The sequence below is a fragment of the Tamandua tetradactyla genome, chromosome 1, assembly GCF_023851605.1.
Source record: "Tamandua tetradactyla isolate mTamTet1 chromosome 1, mTamTet1.pri, whole genome shotgun sequence".
NCBI lineage: Eukaryota > Metazoa > Chordata > Mammalia > Pilosa > Myrmecophagidae > Tamandua > Tamandua tetradactyla.
The window spans coordinates 121983038-122003664 of record NC_135327.1 but is presented as its reverse complement, the minus strand read 5'-3'; the positions used below and the strand labels follow the sequence as shown (position 1 = coordinate 122003664).

Below are 20627 nucleotides of genomic sequence, written 5' to 3'. Positions count from 1 at the left end.
TGCAGCAATAGGGGCTTGGGTTCCGCTGCGGCCGTGGTCCCTAGAGTTTACCTTTAGCTTGTCGTCCTCCAAGTTTAACCTCGTAGATCGAAAGCATGACTTATCCTTCCTGTTTACGCCTCTCACTCCCTCTCACCTCCAGCTTTGGTTCAGGACGTCTGCTCAAACTTTGTCCAAGTTTCCCACTTTATAAGTAAGCAATCTGAGACCCACAGAGGGGAAGGAAGAGAGTAACCGTTTTGGAGGCAACCAAATCCCTTGGAGAAGGACCTCTCATGGAATTAGAGCAATCAAGGAAAGGAATGGGGTCTGTCTGGAGGCACGGAAAAGTTAGTTCCCTGTTAGTGGATTTGTTGCACTTGTAGGAGTCATGACTTTTATCAGGAAAGGGATTCCAAGGACTCCTAATTTCTTTCCATTTAGACCTTGTAATTTAAGTCTGCTGATATCTTGCTTATACCTGGCAACGTGTCAATTTAGGAGTTTAAAAGTGGGGAGCGGGGTAGCTGGAATCAAGAAACTACTCTGGGAATTGTTTTAATCTCACAGGATTGTTGTCAGAATTAAATGAAGTTACGGGTTTTGAAAAATCTGATACACAGCTGATGCTCAAAACCCAGTGTTTGCTGTTTTGTAGCTGCTACTACATAACAGTGGAATTTTCCATCCAAAATATTTTTGAAATTGTAGTGCATGGATCATTTAGTGTTTCCTCATAGTCAATTTACCGATATGAACATTATCTGTATTAGTAGCAGATAAGTCTCTGCTTTAAGGCTGTTTTTATAAAATATCCACTAGAACCATTTTAATAAGGGTTATCAACCTGGGAAATAAATTTAATCCAACAACATCGTGAAAGAAAGTTCATAAAAAGGAAACAAACCATTGTCTAAAAGCAATGAAATTAAATGAAGATACATTGGGGACAGTTATTATTACAAATAAATGCAAAAGTTCAACAAGAGGAATGATGGCAAGACTTTCTTCTTTGATTTACAAACTGTAGCGGTCCTTTCATTTGCTAAAAATTTATACGTGCTCTATAATCAAAACATGTCAGAAAAATCATCTTACAGTCATAAGTAATAAAATTACTGTTATTTAAAAAAAAGTCTAATGTCATGTTCACCAAAGTTTTAAATTATATAAAACATACTTACCTTTTGAACTATTTTTCTTTCTGAAAAAATATCATGTGGACACATAAGAATAAAATATGATAAAAAGAAAACACATCGAGTATATCAAGAATGTAACTCCAGACAGTCCAAGCCAGTTTATACTGAGTTTGTAATCTAAAAATCCAAATAGTGGTTTATTGCAACCATTACCAATTTCAAATTAGGATAATCTCACCTGACAAGGGTTTGTCTTCAAAGGATGGGACAGAAAAGGTAGATTTAATACACAGAAGAATTATGACATTTGACTACAGTTGACATAATAATCAGAAGGGTGTCATTCATTTACCTGACTTTTAGCTTCTTCCTTCCTTTTTTTAAATTAATAGACTTTCTTTTTTTTTGAGCAGTTTTAGGTTTAATTAATATGGAGCAGAAAGTACAGAGAATACCCATATACTCCACCCTACTCATGCCCCCCCCATGCACTTTGCTTTTTTATTAACATGTTGAATTAGTGCAGTTCATTTGTTATGGGTGGTGAACAAATATTGATACATTTTTAGTAACTAAAGTCCATAGATGAGAGTTCCCTCTTTGTGGAACTCAGTGTGTTCAGAATTCAGTACAGTTCTGAGTTTTGACAAATGCCTAATGTCATGTATCCATCATTACAGTATCATACAGAATAGTTTCACTACCTTAAAAATGCTCTGTGCTCCTTCCACCTCTTCATCCCTCCCCCTCTCCCCTTTAACTGCTGGCAACCACTGACCCTTTTAATATTTCCATAGTTTTGCCTTTTCCAGAAAGTCAAACAGCTGGAATTATAGAGTATGTATCCTTTTCACACTGGCTTCTTTCGCTTAAATAATATGCATTTAAAGTTCTTCAATGTCTTTTCATGGCTTGATAGCTCATTTCATTTTACTGGTGAATAATACTCCATTAAACAGAGGGGCACAGCTTGTTTATCTATTCATCTATTGTAGGACCTCTTGTTTGCTGCCAAGTTTCGGCAATTATGAATAAAACTGCCATAAATGTTTGTGTGTAGGTTTTCGTCTGGTCATGTTTTCAACTCCTTTAGTTAAGCCCCTATGAGTGCAATTGCTACATTGCATGGTAAAACTGTTTAGCTTTGTAAAAAACTGCCAGACTACCTTTCATGTGGCTGCATCGTTTTTCTTTTCAATTTTTTTAAGTTACAATCCTTAACTCTTCTTAGCGAACGAAGGCCAATAAACTTCTTGGAGATGATGAATTTAGAACTTTTCCTCTATTCTCATAGGAAAATCTTATAGAAAACAGCGTATCTTTGGGGATCTCTAGGACATGAATAACTAAGAAAGAGGAAAAAATAATATTAAGTTCACCTTGGAGTAATCAGAGAAGCAAGAACAGGACCAGTAAATGTCTGAATCTTGATATAACATTTGAAGTTTTATCTTTCCTGTTTGTCTGTTTCCTGCCCACTTGTTCTGTCTCATCCTGACCAAATTTCAGGACCTATCAAAAGAAAATCAACACAATAAACACTAAAGACTGGCTAAATCAACATCAACAAATTTTCGAATCATGTACCTCAGGCATCATATTTGAACTGTAAGAAAATATATACTAAAACCAGATAGCTTGTGACTTACAGACTATGGAACAAGTTAATTTGTTATTCGCTGGCACTCCAAGCACATTTTCCCCTGCACCCTGAAATGATGGTCAGCTTCCCAGCCAGCCCAGAAGACACATGGCTATTGTGGTTCTTGTGTTGGGCAATAAAAGTCTATAACTATATTAGAGCTGAAATATGACATAAAATCAGTGAAAATTAGGAGAAAAAAAGCAATGCTATAATTTCCACCATGAAACAAAGAAATATCATAACAAAGGGAATACAATAGATTGTTTTAAAAAAATCATTATTCTTGTTTGAGAAATAACTAGCCTTATAGTTTTATTTGAAGTTTCTTGAGAATGCAAAGAAAATTTTCAAGGAAATTTCAAAGAGTCACCAATTTGATATTTTCCATAATCCAAGGGTATTACTAGCACTGATGTAATGTTTCTCAACCTTGATCAGTAAAAATGAAGCACACAATTTCAGCCCAAAAGTCATCAGCAGAGCCAGCTACATGATCTGCAGGACCCAGTGCAAAATGAAAATGCTCCTTCTTCAAAAAGCAGGAAAAAATATGCTTACTTTAAGAGATAGAAAGTTACTGAATATAAAGCTTTTTTGTTGTTGTTCTTCTGTGATATCTCTATCTCAAATTGCTATGGTGGTTTTTAATTTATTTGATGTCCTTCTAAATAAAAATTTTGCTAATTAATAGCATGAATTTTAGCCTTTCTCTTTATATTGTACAATGCCAGTTAAAATGTAAACATTAGAGAATTTAAGTTATATGTGGAATCAGTGAAATTAGATAATTTGTATTTCATTGTCATACATACATATGTGTTTTTTTTTTCCCCAGAACAGTGGAAATGCCATGTAAAACTAACTCAACTGTTTTTATTTCACTCCTTGATTGCGCACATTCTACCACCTGCCTCTACCTTCCATTTACTGAAGAGTTAGAAGGGTCTAAAATGAAAAGGAGCTCTGCATTGATCTGCCTTTCCCTTTCCTTCCATGTCATCATGCTCTCCATAACTGGCTGTTTGGGACTGAATCATGTCCTCTATAAAAGGTATGTGTGGGAGCCACCCCCTGGTCCTGTGGGTGTAGACCCACTGTAAATAGGATCTCTTGAAAGTGTTATTTCAGTTAAGGTATGGCCTAACTGAATCAGGTTGGTTTTTAACATGGATTACTGGTATCCTTTATAAATAAAATGAAATTTAGACAGAGAAAGAAGCTACAGAGAACAGCAAGAAGCTGGAAGCAACGGAACCCCAAAGAGAAAGAATATACTACCATGTTCATTGCCATGTGACAGAAAAGCCAAGGACCGGTGGGCCATAGTGGCTCAGCAGGCAGAGTTCTCTCCTGCCATGCCGGAGACCTTGGTTCAATTCCTAGTGCCTGCCCATGCAAAAAAAAAAAAAAAAAAAAGGACCAAGAATTGCTGCCAGCCAAACCCAAAATGCCACAGTCTTCTGGAAGAAAGCATTGCCTTGCTGATACCTTAGTTTTTTACTTCTCCTAGCCTCAAGACCATAAGCCAATAAATGCCCACTGTTTAATCCAACCTGTTGTATGGTATTTGTTCTAGCAGCTGGGAAACTAAAATACTGGCTAATTTGTGGATGGAAGATGAGTAAAGAACATGAGAGGGTTCTTTGTTCATTTTCTTTCTGTAGAAGCAATTTCTAGTATTAGCTGAAAACATGGCATCTCAGGGCTGTTTGTGCCCCCACATATTCAATTGCATATTTAACACATGTACCTTTTATACATTTTGAGTCTCACCAAATCTCACTGAACTTTCTTGGAGTGTGGTTTGGCAGAAACTGCAACTTACAACCACTCTACTTCTTTCCTGGAATTCTGTGACCATAGGACATCATGACCACTATATGTGAATTGGACAGCAAAGAATAGTGAGTGTGTAGCAAGGAACAACAAGTATGTGTATTGCACCTATTCCCCCTGCTTATGTACATGCTCCATTGTCCCAACAGACTTCACTTACAAAGCACAAGCTCAAAGATAAAATTATTAAGAATTTCACAGCAACCACAGAGCATTAAATCAAGTGGATCCCTTCTGAACACTGAGCCCTGTGCAATGGCACAGGTTTTACACCCATGATGTTTGCCCTTGTCTTCAGAGAGAAATTTTCCAATGTAATGGGACTATAATTGGTAAGGATAAAGAGAATGAGTGAATATATTTACATCTATCTATCTCTATCTATATAATCTCTATCTATTTGTTTCTGTGTATCCCCAAAGAGAGAGATAGCTTAAGGTGAAATATTTAAACTGAACAGTGAAATTCACAGGAACAAGAAATAGCAATGTCCAAGGAAAAGAAAAGAAGGAGGATGGTTGTAAGTTGTAACGTTTCTGCCAAACCACACACCAAGTTGGTTTCTGTCTGGAGTAATTGTTCAATGAGTCATAGATGAGTGAAGTTTCGGGGACTTAGGATGCATAAGCAGTAGAATATATATCCCCAAGACTGGCACTCAGTGAACCTGAATGATGATGTGTGATTTCAGTGAGGGTCAGGGATGAGGTTTTTTCTTACAGTTCACTCTAAGATATTTCACTCTCCCAGCAATGTTGATGTGTAATGAGGCTCTCATTCCGGAAAATGATCCCTTCTTAAAGTCTGAGCTTGTCTGACTAAAGGTAGAGTAGCTATGATTCTTGCTGAATATCTGGATCCACAGCAGAGTAGTATTGTAAAATTAAATTTCAAAATGAGCACTTTGCATAGGCTGTCCTTTGAATATTCCAATTTGAGTCTTCATTGAAGTTTCTAAAATATTTTAGATTAGAGAAAATAGGTTTAATTTTCATTGCTGAGAAAATATTAGTGTTGCATGTTTTAAAAGGCTCTTCATTACATATAATTCAAGGCTGATTTAGTCATGTTGATAGACATTGTATTTTAATAGCATGGATTCTTAAAGAAGTATATTGCCTTATTGATACATTCAAAGTAAAAGAGGAAATGAAGTGTACAACCTAATTTTATTTATACAGCACCTGTTAGACATTTTGACAGACATATTATTTTATTACTCAAGATAATTACTTGTTTTTAACCCAAAGGTGGAGAGTAGTTATGGCTATATGAGAGACAAAAGCTTTCGATTTGTTTTTCAGGGGTTGCTATGTGCTGTGAATTTATATGCCATAGAAATTCACTGAAGTTTTCTGTTTTGCTGAAGATACAGGTCTTATGGCTTTTGGTTCCTAGAATTGGCTCAAGACTGCATTGCAGAAGTACTCAAGTGGTCTCATGATTGTACTGAATTTTGTTTTGGTTTATTGACATGATGTAATTCTATAGTTAGAGCCCCACAAATCTCATTTTGTCACCTCACCTGCAATTAAGCATAATCCCATAGTGTGCTGGATGGTTGAATTTTTATATCTTTTATATTCAATTATCTTTATTCTCATAGATGAAATATGTTTCAGAACACTAAATATTATTAAAAGGATATAATCGCTGTATTAAGAATCATTGTTATTTGTTAACTTACCTTCCAAGAGAATCAAATCTGATATTTCCTTCAAAACTTATGCCTTAAATTTTTCCCATAACTGATTTGTATTGACTTCCTCTTCTTGATTTACTTTTTGGTACAAATACATAAGTAGTTCCCAACTTTGTTCATTTTATATGGTCACTTGATTACTGCAAAGGTGGCATGGTAGTATACTAGAGAAAGGATGATTCTTTCAATAACCATACTCGTTCAATTTTTATATTCATATGAAAAAAAAAGAGTAATGACCCTGTTGGTGATTGAATCATGCCTCCACAAATGACAAGTTCACATCCTAATCATGGATCCCACAAATCGCGTTTTGACACCTCGTTTGCAATTAAGCATAATCCCATAGTGTGCTGGGATGGTCGAATTTTTATATATTTCATATTAATTCCCTTTATTCTTATAGATTATATATGTTTCAGAACACTAGATAATATTAAAATGATATAAGCGCTGTATTAAGAATCATTATTATTTGACAACCCACCTTCCAAGAGAATCACTTACAAATTACATTTGTAAATAGTGTCTGAATATATTAAGGTGAGTCAGGGTGTGGACTCATTTGTGAATAGGATTTTCAGAGATTCTATTTAGGTGTGGCCAACTGAATCAGGGTGGTTCTTACTCCATATTTCTATTTCTATAAAAAGAAGAATACAGGAAGAAAGCAAGGACAAATATCACCGCATGATGGAGGACTGTCACCAGAATACTACAGACCCCGGGAGAAAGCATGGCCATATGAATATCTTGACTTTGGACTTCAAGCCTCTAAAACCATGAGCCATAAGTTCTTGTGGTTTAAGCCAATCCATTGAATGGTATTTGTGTGGTATAGTAGTTCTGGAAAACTAAGACAGACCCATATCTCTTTATTATAAAAAATTAATTTGAGATGGATCATGGACCTATTTGTGAAGGTTAAAACAGTACAATTTTTAGAAGGAAACATTTGTGTCTTTGGGATAGAAAAGATTTCTTAGACAGGATACAAAATACATCAACCAAAAAATGAAACTTTGATGAAGTACACTAGATTAAAAATAAAATTCCTGCTCATTAAACACTGATTAAAAGCAAGTAAAAAGAAGTCACTGAGGGGGATATGACATTTGCAATACATATTTGACAATGACTTACACAGAGAATATATAAAGAACTACTACAAGACACAAAGGAAAAGACAGACAACTCAAGAGAAAAATGAGCAAAAGTCTTAAAAGTGTCTTCACCAAAGAGGATATCCAAATGCCCAATAACAATTTGAAATGCTGCTCAATGTCACTAGACATCATAGAAGTGCAAACTAAAGTTACAGTGAGATGCCACTGCAGCCTCTTCACCTGAAAATAACTAAAAAACAGAAACAAAAACAAAACGTGTGGGGTGGGGTGGGCAATACTAAGAGGTTATGGAGATGCAGAGGGACTGGAATGCTCAAGTATTGTTGGCAGATGCGTAAATTAGCACAACTACTTAGGATAACTGTTCGGTAGTATCTACTAAAGTTGAAACATACACACACTCCATGAACCACCATTTCTATTATAGGCATATACCATCAGAAGGGTGTAATACACTCATCAGAAGAATGGTCATAGTCACACTATTCATAATAGCCATCAACTGTAAACAATGTTATTGCCCATCAATAGTCAAAATGAATAAATGATTTGTGGTAAATTTATACATTAGAATACTATACAATAATGAGAATGAAGAGACTCTCATGTCTCTTCCATAACATAGATGAATCTTACAAACATAATATTCAGTGTAAGAAACTATATGTGAACAAGTGCATTTAGAATGTATGACTTCATTTGCATAAAGTTCAAAAATAGGCAAAACTAATATATGGTATCAGAAGTCAGGGAATATATTACCTTTAGGTGACTAATTGGGAGGAGAGGGTACATCTGAGGTATAGTAAAATACTATATATTTATTTTTGGGTATGTTAATATATACCTTTTGTAAATCATTAAGTTATGCACTTACGTTTTATGTACCTCTTTATATTTGTCATCTTACAATAAAATGTTTACTAAAAAATAATCCAGAATTAATTTCTTGTCTCACTATAAAGTACAGTAAAAACTTTGCAAAACTTTAAGAAAAAAAGTAAGTTCAATTATTGGGTCTCACCCCAAACCAAAAAGATCAGGCTATGGATACAACATTACCGTGCTTCTCTTGAAAAAGTCTTTGCAGGGCTGTACCAGAAGAAATGCTGGTTGATAACAATGTACAGTGCTTATTCTCTACAAAAACAGCAGGCTTAATGTTGCAAACTCAATGATTGTGTTCTGCCCATGGTCACTTCTCTAATAACATACATGTTAATTTTTAGCTTTCCCCAACCTCCTCCAGACAAGATGTCAATTGATGTACCACACTCCTTGTTAGATGCCCTGGAAAGCAGATTCTGAGATGGAGATTAGGGTGCACTGGGGAATGCTCCAGGGATCCGCAACTATGGGAGGAGGAAAGGAAGCAGAACTAAGCAGGGAGAAAGCTGTTTATACAGTCACCTCTCGTGATACAGTAAGGTGCAAAGCTGAGATGACTCTTCAAGTTTGGCTCGAATTGGGGTGAAAGAGCCAGGCATTTATACCTCTCACTGATCAATGATTGGATGTTGGGGGGGAAGGGGATGTGACCTAAGGCTAGGGAGCTGCTGAAGGCAATTCCTAGAGAAGGCTGACAGCAGAGGGCAATGAGCTGGCAGCTCTCCCAGCAGTTGGGAGAGTGAAGCCTTCAGGCCTGAAGCAACACTGCATCCACCACAGTCTTTTACCTTTGGTCTATGCCAGTCCCCCAGGAGAAAAGCATATTGCCATTTTTCAGCATTCCTTTGGAAATACTACTGCTCAACTTAATAAACCAAAATGGAACAGGTATCCCTCAGGATAACACTAAAATTAATTAGATGAAAGGTTATCTTCCCCAATCTTCATTGAAAGAAATAACTTGTCTTAATGAAGAAGGAAGACTTGGAAGTCTACAGTGCTTCCTCTTGAGGATATGAGCCATGAACAAATATGATAAGAAAGGCAAAGAAGAAGAGAATATAGAAAACCTACATGGGGAGACAGCTGTGTAATAAGGAAACTTTAAATGAAGGACCTCTGCTTTGGTACAAATAATTTAAAAATCAGAAAATTTTCCCTAGAACATGTGCATATGTAAGTGATAACCTATCATATCCAATATTTGGAGACCTGGAAGAGACTTTCAATAGTAGCTAAACCCATGTTAAACATAAGGAAACCAATGATTAGAGACAAATGACCTACCCAAGTCCCATGGCCAACGTGTGATGAAATAGGGACTACCATTAAGACGTAGTTTCAGGTCCAAAATTCTTCACATGATGCCAACTGGCTGTGCTGTCTTGAAACCTTCAGAGAAATTTTAAGATTGTTATAGCAGCCCTATTTTCTTATTTTGGGATGCTTCATCCCATATAAAAAATATTAAAGTCTACTCATACCTCATATTTATTAAATATTTTCTGTATGTAGAGCTTTTAAAAGTTTTTGTAATTTACCTTTCTATGGGTTATTCAGGCTTAATAACTCATGTAACTGACTATGATAGATGGATAATCAAAATACATGTTCAGAAATACTTTGAAAATCAGAGCATTTAACCTATGCATTGCTTTTGACAATACTTTATAAAGAATACTAAAGCTTAATAATGAGTAAAGTTGGCATGTTATTATATTTTTGCAGGTTTTTTGTTACATTGTGCATGTTAAAGGAGATTTTACACTGGGCCCTGAGATATTTTTCCTGAGCCCCTGCGAATTTCACATCCCCTGTGTTTTAGTTTGTTAAAGCTGTCAGAACGCAATGTACCAGAATTGGAATGGCTTTTATAAAGGGGTTGTATTAAGTTACAAGTTTATAGTTCTAAGGTCATGAAAATATCCAAACTACAGCATCCAGAGAAAGATACCTTCACTCCAAAGATGCTTGCCACATGGGAAGGCACGTGTCTGGCGTCTGCTGGTCCGTGTTCCAAGTTCTGCTGACTTTAGCTTCTGATTCCAGGGACTTACTCTTTAAGTGTCTAAGGGCCCGTACTTCACTGCTCCAGGGTGAACTCTGGATTTCATCTCTTAGCTTCCCTTTGCTCTCTCCAGGTGGTGGCTTGCTTAGCATCTCATGGAAAGGCACATGGTAACATCTGCTGGGTTCTGGTCCCTGTCTAACTTCTGTTGGCTCTCTCAGCAACTGGTGTCTCCTGGGGTTTCTGCATTTCCAATTCTCTGTGCCTAAGCATCTGCTCTCTCTGTCGGCACTCCAAGCACCACCAAATATCTGTGTCAAAGCTTTCTTCTAAAATGTTTCCCTGTGTCGGCTCTTTTAAGGACTCCAGTAAACTCATCAAGACACACCTTGAATGGACAGGGTCACATCTCCATCTAATCAAAGGGTCACACCCACAAGCGTTTCTCCATGGAAACGGTCTAATCAAAGGTTCTACCCTAAACAATACTGAATCAGGATTAAGAGAACATGGTTTTTCTGGAGTATATAACAATTTCAAACCAGCACACCCTGGGTACTGTAGCTATGATCACTAATGACAAGGCATTCCTGCCAGGTCCAAGTGAAGGTTTCAGAGTATTATGTAAGATGATCCTGTGGGATAACCATGCTGGGTTGGTAGGATTAAAGTTCAATGTATTTATAAACAAATTTGTAATAAATCTATTCTGCACATGAGAGCGGCTTCCTTCCAAGGCCGCCATCCCTTACAAAACACTTCAACAGTCTTATCTATTTTTTTTTTTTCTTTCAGGGGTCGATAAATGTGCCAGCTAATTTATAGGACTATCAGTACCCATTTGTTATCTCATTTAGCAACTGAACGTGTAGAGCTAAAGTTTTCTAATACATACTACTACTATTTATCCACAAAGGTTTTCTTTAACATAACTATCTAAAAGCAGACTAGAGTCTGCTGTTATTATTATTGATGAATTAGATTGTGTTATTTTGTGAAAAGCAGACTCCTTTGCTTAGATAAATAGAAAGATGATAATGGGATGGAGAAAGAGAGAGAAGGAAGGAGGGAAGAGGAGAGGGAGAGAGAGAGAGACAAAATTTCAAGGTGGATGTAACAAAACCCAATTGTACAAAGTAGAGCCAGGCTTTGTGGAAAGCTCTGTCACAGCTACTTTTCCTAAGTTTTTGTCCCTCTAAGGCTATGTGGTATCGCCTCTCTGCATCTCTCTATCCTCTTTACCCTTCTCCCTGAAGACTGGCTTCCCATAGCTACCCCAGATGAAATCCTCAGTCCCAGATCTGTCTGCTCCTTCACATTGATCCCCAAAGCAATCTACCTCAGGCTTAGTGCCCAAATCCTAGTTTGCTGGAATAAAAAACCTGATTGGTTAAATGTTAGGTACGACCAGTCAGCTGGTGCCAGTGATGGATGAGTAATTTCCATCACCGTGGATGAATGAGGGTTTCCAGAGCTATGGGCATGGGAGATACCCTCTGAGAAGTGGGTGAGAGGGATGCGGAAAAGGATTGTTATCACTAGTAGATTAAGGTGTGTGAATGGTTTAGACCTTTTGCCTGAGGAAGTTCCTGGTCTCTGTTCTGAGCAGTAACCAGATTTCCTGCAATAGCTTAGAAAAGCAAAGACTATACGCTCACTCCCAGCATTGAGGCCTTTCTACAGTGATAAATGGTCAAAAAAAATTATGGCTTGTAGTTAGAACAAAGATTTGTATTCTTAACCAGATGATTTTGGCACATGTACCTTCAGTCCTCTATTTTATTCACTGAATTTGCTTTACCAAGTTTAGAAGACCATGTTCTCTCTGGAGGCAAGGATTAGAACTTGATCTTGTACGCTGCATACTGAGCTCTGACTCAGCCTGAGGGGAAGTATAGTTTCAGTTTGTGTCTACCACACAAATTTATAGAAGCTATGAACAGAGAGTTTACGTTCCCCCATATCTCTTTAACAGGGACTCTAAAATCACATCAAATATCCATATTTTAATGAAAAAGAACATTTCATTTATTTTAAATTCTCCTGTTGCATGCTTTTTTTTTCTTTCTTTCTTTTCCACAGGAAGGCTATTCCTGGCATAAAAATGGAATCATAATTTATAACCTTAGCAGTTATACAATAAATGTCATCTTTGTTTTATTTTCTAACCATCTGTATAGCTGCCTATTGCTGGATTGAAGAGACTATGAATATGATTTCTCCTCTTAAAAAGTGTTTTTTTTTTTCCTAAAATTCTTAATAGGCTCCCTGTGCTGGTTTGAAAAGATGCATGTCCCCTAAAAAAGCCATGTTTTAATCTAAATCCCATTTCATAAAGGTAGAATAATCCCTGTTCAATACTGTATGTTTGAAACTGTAATCAGATCATCTCACTGGAGATATGATTTAATCAAGAGTGGTTGTTAAACTGGATTAGGTGATGACATGTCTCCACCCATTTGGGTGGGTCTTTGATAAGTTTCTGGAGTCCTATAAAAGAGGGAATATTTTGGAGAATGAAGAAATTCAGAGACAGCACAACAGAATGACGTAGCCACGAGAAGCAGAGTCCACCAGCCCGCAACCCTTGGAGATGAAAAAGAAAAATATCTCCTGGGGAGCTTCATGAAACAGGAAGCCAGGAGAAGAAGCTAGGAGATGATGCCATGTTCACCATGTGCCCTTCCAGATGAGAGGGAAACTCTGACTGCATTCGCCATGTGCCTTCTCACTTGAGAGTGAAACCCTGAACTTCATCAGCCTTCTTGAACCAAGGTATCTTTCCCTGGATGCCTTTGACTGGACATTTCTATAGACTTGTAATTGGGACATTTTCTTGGCCTTAGAACTGTAAACCAGCAACTTATTAAATTTGCCTCTTTAAAAGCCATTCTGTTTCTAGTATATTGCATTCTGCAGCTAGCAAACTAGAACACTCCCCAAGTTAAAAAAAAAAAAAAACGGTAATTTACAAGATTAACTATTAGCAGGGAGTTACGTGAAATAAGAATTCTTAGAAAGAGAATCAGAAAAGTGATAGGAATGAGGAAGAGAATGTGCCCCCCCTTTGCCCCTCCACTCCTCCTCTCCCAGACTTTATTAAAGTGTTCATGTGCATTTCTGTTAGCTTGGATGCCTAACTCCGGGCTAGCATGAAGTTTTATAGCTTAATTAGAAAGCTTTGCAAAGAGAAAAAAAGGTTTTTAAATGATAATGTGTTACATAAATATTCATGCATATACTCTTCTAAAATTTGGGTCATTTAGAGCTTTATTCCATTAAAGAATAACTTGGTTTTTTGTTTTTTACTTCCAGGTGCCATTCATTAGAGTGGGGATGGTGGCCAATGATACTCACCATGCATAGCCATGAATATTTATCCACTGCCTTATCCCTGAACTAGAGAGAACAGAATAAAAAGTTGTGAAGAGGTTTTCTTCCAAATCAGATGATGGCTGTCTTCCCTTAGCCCAACTGAAGAAATCAAATAGGCTGATCCTCAGGACTGGATCATACTTCACTAAAAATCTACTGCATGAGGATTAACTTTATGAAAGAAAGTGCCTGACAGATGGCAATGCTGGCGAAATAATTGAGTTGCTTGCCAGGGTATATTGAAACATCATTATCTAGAAGGTCTTAAGACAAGGTTATTTCAATTTTGCTCAATGTTTTGCATGACTTTAGGGTTATTCACCTGCAGCTCTTGGCAGAATTTGCCTGATACTACTAGTATTAGCACTTGCCCTTTCCCTTCCATTCCAAAATCAGTCTAGTAATCTGCTGAAGTAAATAATACCATAATAATCACAGAAGAATGGGATGTGAGAGAAATGGGAGAGATAGTAAGTAGCCATGTGTCATTTATCTGCAGACATTATTGACGTTTTATTCCATTACTCTAGGCCTGGCCTCTTTCTCTAGTTCTAAGAACTTATTTCTACTATTCTTTTGAGCATTTTGTTTGAGTAGGCCTCATCTCAAACTCAGTAATTTTCTCTCCAAATTAGCTGTCCTATCCTTATTTTCTATCCTTATTAATGATTTCCTTAAGGCTCAGGGTGTACGGACCATTTCGGTTTTTTCCCACTTCACCTACCGTATCAATCCAACTGCTGGGCCTTATTGAGTTTCTCTCTGAAATGTCTTATCCATTTGCCCCTTTCTTTCTCCTCCTAAACTGGCAATACTAATGCAAGTTCCAAATATGTCAGGTCTTTACTGGGGCTTCTTAATTTTGTTGTTTTTCAGATACACTCCCCTAAACACATTGCACTAAAATTTCCTGAACTCTAATCATGTCTCATCATTGTTTAAAAGCATTTCATGAATATTCTGTGACCTGTTAGTGGGCAGGGGAGGGGTATGTAAATAAATAGTTTTTAGTTGCCCTGAAATCATCTGGAGATACCCCAAAGGTGGTGGCTGTGTTGGGGTTATGGATCATTGACCAGAGCTGGCCAGGACTGCATGAAGCAGCTGTGCTCTCTTTTCCCTGGTGGAATCCACAAGAGGCCAAAGAAAGCACTTGAGGCACCAGATGTTGGCTTGGAAGCACAAATCTATACTTTTCATTAGCTCAGGATCTTCTGGGCCAGTCCACTCTTCCACTGGGTGCAGCCAAAGCACTCCTTTTATAAGCTTTTCCCAGCTTCTTCCTTCTTTGTACCCTAAATTGTATACTCTATCTAAATTAACCTATGTATTGTTTCTCGAACATTTCAGAGAGAATTGTAGGTCAGCAGTTCAAAGAGAACAAAAGCGTCTTTCCTTCAGTCCATTATTCTAAAATCTCACCACTCCTCCTATTATAACTACCCACTTCATCTCTCCCTCTTTTGTCTCCCTCTCTTCCCTTCTCTCCATCTGTCATCAGCCACTCAGGGACTAACTCTCTACCCTGAACTCATTCCATTTCAAATGGACCAAACCAGCCTACAAGGACCTTAACTTCTTTAGACTTCACCATAGATGTTGTCCATAGCAATAACCTGAGTTCTATTAAAAGCCTGTGAATTATTTCTCCTTTCTTTCTCCTAAATATTACTTAATCATTCTTTATTAACTTTCTGTTAAAATAAAACATTTGTTTTGTTATTCCAATTATATTCTTTGAAGGAAGAATCTTAGACTTCTCTCTTTTTCACCTTCCACTACATATGTATATTATGTGCAATATATGTACCTATATATTGATCAACTATTCACAAACCATATCTTCTCACTATGAACTCCTGCCATTGTTACTCTTCCTTGAATAAAGGACACTCTATATACAGGGGTGTCATTTAATACACTTTTAGTTAGTTAAATACCCATAATTTACTCACAGAGGCCAGCTCAGGACCAGAGAGATAAAAGTTAAAGGGAGGGATTTGTAAGAAAAAGATAACTAGGGAATAAAAGGAGGATGAGGTAGCTTGAGGATTAAGAAAAGAGATTTAACATGGGGTAAGGTTAAAAGAAATATAAGGAGGGAGAACAGAAGACTGAATAGTTTCAAAAGGAACAGGCAAAAGGAAGCACAGAAGAAAATAGTATTTAGTAGTATAAAATAGGCCAAAAGGCTTTATTTGGAGAACTCTATGTTTGGCTATTCTACTGGTGGTGCAGAGATAGGAGCTTAGTGTTCCTTTTTTCTGACAGCACTTGAGAAATGTCCTTGAGACCAGTGTTGTGGGAGAGCAGGACTGAGGAAGCAGAGTTACTGAAGAACTTGAATTGGATCCTTGTGTCTGGTCTTGCCTATCCCAGCATCTCCTGTGCTGATTATATCTGTCCCCAGACCTTATCTCATCAATCTGATCTGATTGTACCAGTCCTGTCATTCCTACCTACTCATATTGATGCAAACTGTTCCATTATGAAATGTCTTAGAAGGAGCATGCTCTAAGCTGCTAATGTTCTACAACTATTATCCAAAAACCTGAACTCATCTACAAGTTCCCAAGTTATCCTTCTACTTTTCTTGGTGACTTCAAAACATTATCTTAACAGCCCAGACATCCATCAACTGATAACAAGATAGGTAAAATGTGGTATATCCATACAAGGAACATTATTTAGCAAGAAGGGGATACTTTACAACATAGATGAACCTTGAAAATATTATGCTAAGTGAAAGAATCCAGGCATAAAATGCCACATATTCCAGAGAATCACAATGGAGATCTGCTTATCTGGAAAAGAAACTGCTACAACCATAAACTGGTGGGAAAATGTAAATGGCTATTTTCATGAATTGCTTGATGTTGACAACAGACTATCTTAAAAGTGAGAAACTCCTGAGGGCTAGAGTGCTAAGGGGGGCCTTGCATTTTCATGTGTTTCATCCCCACAAAATCAACTAGGCTCTCATGGTTAAGATATGAGAAAGAGCCCCAGTAGTCATTGTGAAATACACAGCATTCTCCATAAAAAGAGGCCTTACCTTTAGGGGAAAAAAACCTTTATAAGAGCCTTATCCTAACTGGGGAGAAGGCATTTCTCCCACTCCAGCCCCACCACCGCAGCCTTCTTGACTAACCGAAGGGGGTAGAAGTCTACGCCACTGGAGAAATTCTTGTAAAGGTCTCACCCTAAAGGCACAGATCCACAAACAGACTGAGATTCAATCACAAGGTCGTAGAAGACTTCCCTTCCTCCCGACCTTGCCACTGCACCAATATGGTTCCAATGTATTAACAGTGGATTATAGATGAAAGAGCTACAAGACGTAAACTCTCTCTAAGGAGAAGTAGTTGAGTGTTATGAGTTGAATTGTATCTGCCAGAATGATATGTTGAAGTCTTAACCTCCAGTATCTCAGAATGTAATTTATTTGGATATAGGATTGTTATACATGTAATTAGTGAAGATGAGTTCAACTGGGCCCTTAAATCCAATATAACTGGAGTCCTTTTGAGGAGAGACACAGAAACAGACACAAAGGGAAGATGGCCATGTGACGATGGAGGCAGAGATTGGGGTTATGCTGCCACAGGCTAAGGAATATCAAAGATCGCTGGCCATCACCAGAAACTAGGAAGAGGCAAGGAAGGATTCTTCCATCACAAGAAGCTAGGAGAAGGAGCATGACCCTGCCAACACGTTGATTTTGGACTTTGAGCCCTTAGAATTGTAAGAGAATAAATATGTTGGTGGAAGCTACCAATTTGTTGTAACTTGTTATGGTAGTTCTAGGAAACTAATATAATAAGGAAGCCCAAGGTCAAGAGGACAGTAGAGGAATTTGAACCCTCAGACACACAGTTATAGCAAGTTAAACACAGTTCAACTCCTAGCCAGATTAACATAAATTCTCACACTAAAGGCTATTCAGTTCCTATCATCCAATATGATATGTCCAGCTTTCACCAAAAGATATTACAAGGCATAGAAAAAGTGAGAAAAAATTAAAGTCTGAAGATCTAAGGCAAGCATCAACACCAGGTACAGATATGGCAGAAATTTTGGAATTATCAGATAGGGAATTAAAAATAACTATGATTAATGTGTTGAAGTCTCTAATGGAACAAGTAGACAGCATACAAAAATAAATACATAATGCAAGTAGAGAGATGGAAATTCTAAAAAAGCCTTTTATAGAAAAACCAAAAATCAAAAACCCAAAACAGAAATGAAGAACACTTTTGGTGGACTCATTAGTAGACTTGGCAAGGCAGACAAAGAGTCAGCAGGCTTGAAGATAAGTCAGTAGAAACTTTCCTAACTGAAATGCAAAAACAATAAAAAAAGAATAACAAAAAATAACAGAATATCTAAGATCTGTGGGACAATTTCAAAAGGACTAACTTATTGAATAATTAAAACATCAAAATGAAAAGAGAGAACATAACAGAAGAAATATCTGAAGGAAAAGTAGCAGCATTTTCCTAACTTAATGACAGATATCAAACCATCAATATTGTAAGCTCAGAGAACACCACACAAAATAAATGCCAAAGTTTAATCATATTTCATATCATAGAAAAACTGCATAAAAGACAAAGAGAAAATCTTTCGAGAACTTGGGAGGAGGGAGGCAAGGTAGAATGGAAGGAGCATCTTACCTATAGAGGAATAAGATTAAAAATTACAGCATACAGTATTTGTCCTTTAGTTTTTGGCTGGACTCACTCAGCATAATATTCTCTAGGTCCATCCATGTTATTACATGCTTCATAAGTTTATCTTGTCTTAAAGCTGCATAATATTCCATCGTATGTATATACCACAGTTTCTGATGTGAACGGACATTCGAGAATAAACTTGAAATATGTCATTGGTAACAGAGTCCAGCAGGAGTTAGAAACAGGGTAAGATAATGGGTAATTGGAGCTGAAGGGATACAGACTGTGCAACAGGACTAGATACAAAAACTCAAAAATGGACAGCACAATAATACCTAATTGTGAAGTAATCATGTTAAAATACTGAATGAAGCTGCATCTGAGCTATAGGGGTTTTTTTTGTTTGTTTGTTTTTGTTTTTGTTTTTTACTATTATTACTACTCTTATTTCTTTTCTCTATATTAACATTTTATATCTTTTTCTGTTGTGTTGCTAGTTCCTCTAAACCGATGCAAATGTACTAAGAAACGATGATCATGCATCTATGTGATGATGTTAAGAATTACTGAGTGCATATGTAGAACGGTATGATTTCTAAATGTTGTGTTAATTTCTTTTTTTTTTTCTTTCTTTCCGTTAATAAAAAAAAAAAAAATTACAGCATAGTTCTCATCAGAAACCAGGAAAGCAAGAAAAGAGAGGAGAGAAATATATAATGTATGGAAAAAAAAATCATCCTAGAAATCTACATTCACTTAAAATTATCCTTCAAAAGTAAAGGAAAAATAAAGAAATTGTCTGACAAATGAAAGCTGAGGGATTTCATAACAGCAGAACTTCCTTGCAAAAAAAGTTAAGAGAAGTTCTTCAGGCAGAGGAAAAATGCTATAGGACAGAAATTCAAATCTACATAAAATAAGGGAAAACATCAAAAAAGGAGTAAATGGTGGTTTCTCTTTCTTTTTCATAAAACAACAATTAACGGTTTTTATGGATGGAAAAAATTTGTTATAACCACATCAAGTCACAATTTTTAACATCATCAATAGTTTTGGATAGTATATAATCAAGTAGTTTACACTGTAGTATATTTAAACAAAACAATTATCCTCTCCCCATTGCAAAAGTGAGAAGGAAACCATTTATGACGTCTTATGATGATTTTCATCTTTTTCATCTTTTTCACAGTAATAACTAGTCTTGGATGGAAAGTGAAATAACTCTTAGAAGTCAGTCTTACGCCCTGAGACCCCTGGAATGTCTCTCCTGATGCCAAAATCTAAGGAACAAAGGAGAATTAGGTTGCACACTGCAAAATCTGTATACAGTTTATAAAACTCCAAATAATTCAAATGATCTGTATTGATTATTTCTACCCTGAGAAATATAAATCTTTGACTTGCTTTAATGGAGCATCTCTCTTCAAATATCCAGCAGATTGATTAGCTATCAGTGTTTCTGTTATATTACTGGAAACAAAAGAAGGCTAACTTATTTTAATAAACCTTATTATTATTGCAAACCCAATTGCAATTTGGATTTAAAAAGAGAGAATGTTATCCAACATATGATTAAGGTAACAATGACAAAAATAAAAACGTCATTTTTTAAAATGTTGGTATCAAGAATTTGATAGTATCACCCTCTCACTTGACAGCCTATTGATAATCAAGATCTACTGCCAATTTTATTTAAATATGCCAGAGAATAACTGGGAATTTTATTTTTGCTTTTGGAAATATGATTACGGTCTTCACTTGTTACCCTTTCAAAGAACAGTACAGTGGACACCTAAGCCCCTCTAGCACTCTCTAATTTCAAAGTTGCCCTTCTCCTCCCATGTGACTCTGATTGTATTGTCACTCAGGCAATCCTACCCATCTCCTACCTATAGGTATGCTTTTCCCCAAAACACAGAGATTGCTCTAAAGCATGGGCACATAATCCAAGCAAGTCCAATCAGAGTCCTTCCTTAAGGGTTGCCATTTGAACACTAAGGGTCAGCCAACCTATTCCTTTTGTCCACAGCCTGTAAAGACAAAGGTTCAGGGCTGCTGGTAGACAGGCTTCCTATATCAAAGAGAACGCCAGTCTATAGTAGGATAGGATGAGTCCAACCAAGAGGACCAGAACTGAGAGATAAAAACAGAGAAGGATGAAAATGGAGATAGAGAAATGAGATACAGGGCTGTAATGGCATTGTTTGAACTCTTTGCCTAACACCAAATTTGTACTGAGTTTGTCAAAT

The 20627-nt window shown here is 36.8% G+C and overlaps 1 long non-coding RNA gene across 1 annotated transcript; it reads right to left on the bottom strand.

Annotated features, from left to right (window-relative positions):
- Window positions 1–2440: 2440 nt before the first annotated feature.
- Window positions 2441–18674, bottom strand: LOC143686325 (uncharacterized). The gene is made up of 3 exons (XR_013177039.1): window positions 18379–18674; window positions 9607–9711; window positions 2441–2633 (listed from the first exon to the last, which is right to left on the bottom strand). It is a non-coding gene; the product is annotated as an uncharacterized LOC143686325 (long non-coding RNA).
- Window positions 18675–20627: the final 1953 nt, after the last annotated feature.